Source organism: Etheostoma cragini, chromosome 16 (genome assembly GCF_013103735.1).
Source record: "Etheostoma cragini isolate CJK2018 chromosome 16, CSU_Ecrag_1.0, whole genome shotgun sequence".
Taxonomy (NCBI): Eukaryota; Metazoa; Chordata; class Actinopteri; order Perciformes; family Percidae; genus Etheostoma; species Etheostoma cragini.
The window spans coordinates 22,571,233-22,576,628 of record NC_048422.1 but is presented as its reverse complement, the minus strand read 5'-3'; positions in this window follow the sequence as shown (position 1 = coordinate 22,576,628).

The following is a 5,396-nucleotide window of genomic DNA, read 5'->3' as shown; positions in this document are numbered from 1 at the left end:
GATGTTTCATTACAGAAAGTGGATAAAAACCCATGACCAAAATAGCCATGCAGTACTTTCTGTCATTGTGTTACTTATGGATCAAATTATAGTGAATATAAATCATGGGTGCGCACAAGCACTTCCACTGTAGACAGAAAGTTAAAAGACATAATCCCAGTCAGAGCAATTCGTCCACAGTGTGTGCATGTAGACACAGACATGCTTTCATACCTTCTGCCTCTTGTAAAGCTGTCAATACTTTACATGTCACTTCATGTCTGAGTGAAACCACAGCAGTATGTTTCATACAGGGAGCCGACATTAGCCTCTACACCACAGGTGAGTCATATCACCGCACATTGGAAAGACTGTGTGAATTCACATGCACTGAAACAAGAAGACGCACGGCCTTTACGAAAAGAAGACAAGAGGCAGACAGGGGATATTCCCCAGCTCCGAACCGCCTTCAAAAGGACTTTCATATGCAGTGTCTGTGCAGATCATGAATTATCCATGTTTGCAAAATAGATCCCTTGCAGTAGCTGCAGTACAAGAAAAATTGGTATGTAAAATAATGCGAACGATCCCCAGAAATATGCATGCATGCACACTTAGTCTGGATTCGGGCTGTGTTTTCTACCAGACAAATTAGCTTCCTGCGAGAGCCAAATGTCAGGAGCAGTTTGGGTAAATGAAAGAAGCCTTTTACAGAAGCATAATCGCACACAAAATGTAATTCATTGTGTTACGTTTTCATCGTACGACACGCTTCAATGTATCCCCTCTATACCTGCACACAGCTGTAGACACACCACCAGCACCATAATGTGTCCGTTAATCCTCCAGAAACCAAAGCAAACTGAAATAAGCACTCCCTCAAGCCTGACAGGGGAGGCTGTGGTTGCTAAGGGAAACGCCTATGAGAGACTGTGATGGCCGACACCTCGGAGACCGGATGGACTGATGGGTAAGCGAAGTAATGTAATGTGTGAGTGTTTGTGTGGCTGTCCGTCTGTGATTGTGTGTTGCTGATAAAAGAGTGTGATTAAGTTGAGGAGGCCGACTTTAGGCATCATGTGGATGGGTGCTTGGTTCACACACGGTCCTCCATCACCGACATTAATGGTGCCCGTCTTTCAATGAAAAGTTCCCTCTGTCATCTAAACAAATATGTTATTTTTTGTTTGGTGACTTCTTTTTAAGCCATTCAATTGTAAGGAATTTGTTTTGGTGGAACATTAGCACCCTGCAAAAAAAAAACGCCACATACAAAATTAAACAAAGTTAATTGTTCTTTGTAAATCTTTACAATCATTCCACGAAAAAAAAAGATTGCATTGTTGCACAATCCAAATTTCCTAAACAAAAATCGCCATTCTCGGCGTGTAGCTTTCTACCTGGAAGTCTGTTGCTGTTTATCAAATGACATTTTTCCACTGCATGTTATCTACTCTTCTCGCCTTTTTTGGTTTTCCATTACAAAAAAACTCCCTGGTACTGGCTAACAGGTACTTTTTTTAGTACTACCTTCATCAAGGCCCTAAGCGAGCTGAGGCGATACCAAAAGGTGATGCAAAAACCCGCAGACTACTGATTGGTCGGAGAGATGCAAGAATTATTCATTTTTTAATTTAACCTTTATTTAACCAGGAAGTCCCTTGAGATTGATATCTCTTTTTTCCGAGGGTGACCCGGCCAAGACGGCACACCAGTTACAATTTAAATTGAAATACAGCAGAGTCTAAACAAACAAGCATCATACATAGTGGAAAGGAACAGGTCACATGTGGCAGTTACATTTTAGAGTTACATGGCATTTTAACATGGGCTTAAATTCATTTAATGGGACTACATATCAAAGTCAAAGTACCTTTATTAGTCTCCCTAAGGAGAAATTCGTTTTGGACACTGAGTAACTTACTTTGCTGCAAGAGTTACAGACGTGACGACAAGCACAGGGTTAAAGACTAAAAAACAACCTTGGAACCTGGGAAGATCACCTGGTGGAACGAAGATGCTGGAAATCTGCTGGAGGAGATTACATAAATATGCCGGCAGTTTACCCAACATGGCCTTGTATAGAAAAATCTGCAAATGAACATGTCTACGTAGACTTAGAATCATCTAAGTAAGTTATAATTTGTCTTCTTGCAAACAGCCGCACACCGAGAATCAAAAGCAACACGCCTTCCACGATCTGTGTGTGTCGGGTTAGGTTGCAGCAGTTTTCTACTTTGACGACCAGCCACTTTGAAATGGAAAAATGAGGACGGGGCACCGCGGCCGACTTGAGTCAAGCTGGTGCCATTAATGGAAAAACACCAAAGGAGAACGGAGTTAGACAACGGCAACACACGTTGCTGTAACATCCGATGTTGGAGGGTGGGAGGCTGTGGGTGCATCTCAATAGTCAAGTTCCTTCCTTGTGTCACCCCTTCTGCTTTCTCCACCGTAAAACCATAGACTTTAAAAAGAAATGGACGTAGCGGCAGTGACGTCATTCGTTGGTTTGTGGACTGCTGTTTTGAAGCCTCAAGTTTGACAATTTGGACGTAGCCATCTTGTTGTAGTTGTTGTTTTTTTGTTGATTATTAAAACTGGACACAGCGTTCCAGGCAGCGCTCTGTTCATTCCTATGGAAGTTGCTCATTGGAGCATGAAGCCATCATGGATCCAAAAATTACACAGATGTAGCTTGGAAGGAAATACAACAAACGTTTAAATTGACAAGCGATCTCTCCGTTTTGAGTTCAATTATTTACATTAGAGATTTTCTTCCCTTAAGACTTGATGCAGGATTCCAAAATTGAAACTTTTGAACCTTCATCGTGCACACCCATTATTTAGTAATAACAACTTCAGATCATGAGAACACATATTTTCACATATCTTCAGTTAAGGAGCTTCATACCCAAACACCCAAACACCCAAACTGGAACAGATGAATAGAGCCCTCGCTTTTAAATTCGGGGTGGAGAATTTATGAGGAAACCAATAACCAATGTTTATAGAATCATTGCTTCAGTGACAAAAGATAATCATTTTATGTGAAAGACAAGTGGATTAAGGAGCTGCGGCTTGAAATAAGTGAGCAAGTTTGGTTGGAAATATGTACCGAGTCTCAAAAAGTCACAAATGCTGTGGCAAATCTGTGGAAGATGTTTCAATGGAAGATAAATAACAGGTTTCTGGCGAAAATGAATCTCAATTAATCAAGTCAATGTTAGTGGGGGTGTGGAGAGACAATGGCTACTCACTCACATATTATTTTGGCAATTCCCATTGTTAGATAACTCTTGATAATCCATTTTTACATATATTAATAGAGTATTGAATGTTAAACTGTTTAGACACCCTCTGATTGTAATTTTAGGGATGAAACCAGATGTGATACACAGTAGGAACATTTTAGGGATGAAACCAGATGTGATACACAGTAGGAAAAATATATGTATATATTACTGATAGTACTGGTAGCAGCAAATAAAACAATTACAATAAAATGGCTTAAAAAAGAGTCACCAAACAAAAAATTACATATATGTAGAGATTACAGAGGGAGCTTGTCATTGAAAGATGGGCACCTTTAATGACGGTGATGGAGCACCGTTTGTTAGGTTGTTTGTTCGATCTATTTTCAGTGTTGTGTATTATTTTTTATTTCTTCTCTTCCTTGTACTTCTGGACTTATTCTCCTGTGGACTTGACCATATACTGTACGTAAGAGCGTGTGAAAGTTATGACTCCTTTAAAAAAATATTGTTTCTGAGTGGAATTAATAGCTGTAAAAGGAGAACCAAAGAATATTCAAAATAAAAAATAAAAAAAAATACCCAGATGATCAGCTGAATATAGATATAATATGTAATCTGGTTTAGCAGAAGGATTTTTTTCTGCCTTTTACTTCCTGTTGATCATCTAATAACCCTTTAAAGTACAACCTTTTGTCAAGCTTTGCAATATTGAATTAAGGGGATCAAGAGTTCTTTACACAATTCATATCCATTGACATTTTGTAGGCTCACGGGTTGCACATTGTGCCCCTGTGGGGAAAGCAATCGATGGCCTCAGCATTTCTCTGTGGACCGAGGGAGTGTGTTTACCACACATGGCAGGATCCTGTTGCTCTGCACACAGCTCCATAGATTCACACAAGGTGAAAAGGTGGACAAGACGCTGCTTACTCATCTATTCTGCTCACGTTCGGACCAAGAAGGCAGACAGACCAGGAGGGAATGAGGGGTTGCCTTCACAGCTGAACCCCCAAATGTCATGGAGGGGGCGGCACGTTATTGCCATGGAAACCCAGCCTCAGTAATATTTGGTTTAGATCAGCAGTGAGGCTCTGATGAGATTCCTTTCACCTGTTTTCTGCTCTCCAGGTGATTGGGTTTTCAAAGTTAGGGAACAGATTGTTATTCAGCTCTTGTGGGATTAGTTTTAACTCTGGTGATAATTGGACTGGGGAAAAGAGGACTCCGTCGCCATGTTTTTTCCCTCCCTTTATCCACATGGCGTTCTTCTCAGTGTATAAGTTTGTCCCAAAGCATTTCTCTGTGCTGGACGAGAAACACTGTGCAATCACAGCTCCAATGCGCTTCTAAATTACATCATTTCCAATAGGCTGAAATCCACAAAACAACCCACCTGAGTCATGAAAAACATCGAGATTACTGTATCTAATACTGCACCGGCCCAACTGCCTGCGATATGAACCCTTCTGTCTAGACACCCATTACCCGCCTGCACCTAAAACTGTGGAATCGATACCAACGCAGGGAGTCATAATGGCCCAATTACTGTTTGTAGGTTTGTCAATTCCACGTCTCTGAGGACGCCTGCAAAAGGCCACAGCAACATGCTGCGTGCAGGAGTAATGCCATACATTTGTAATATTGTATGTGTGTGTGTGTGTGTGTGTGTGTGTGTGTGTGTTTGTGCGTACGTGCATGCACACACGATTGTGTATTCTAGGCTGCACTGCTGTAACATTTAAAAGAGACAGGTGCCCGAGCGGCTGTGTGTTCAGACTTTTGTTTACAATGTGGTTTGAAACAACAGCAGTGAGTTTGAATATCTAATAAGTGTTGGAAATTAACAAAGCGGGCTACATTTACTCAATTACTGCAATTAAAGTAATATGTTAGAGGGAAAAAATCAGTTTAAGTGTACGCTATACTTATATTTTCACCACTTCACCTTGCTGTCGGGCAGCCCTTTACGACGGGGAACTGAAGCCGTTAGCTCTGCTCTCTTCAAAGCCTCCAAACTCCTTTCACAAAAAACGTCATTTTACCCCGGGGAACATGGGAGTTGCTGCCCCGTCTCTGCCTCCATCGGTTAGTTAGTTTGTATTATTGTGTGACTTTGGTAAACCCGAACTTACCCTTTGAACACCAAAAGCACACAATAAC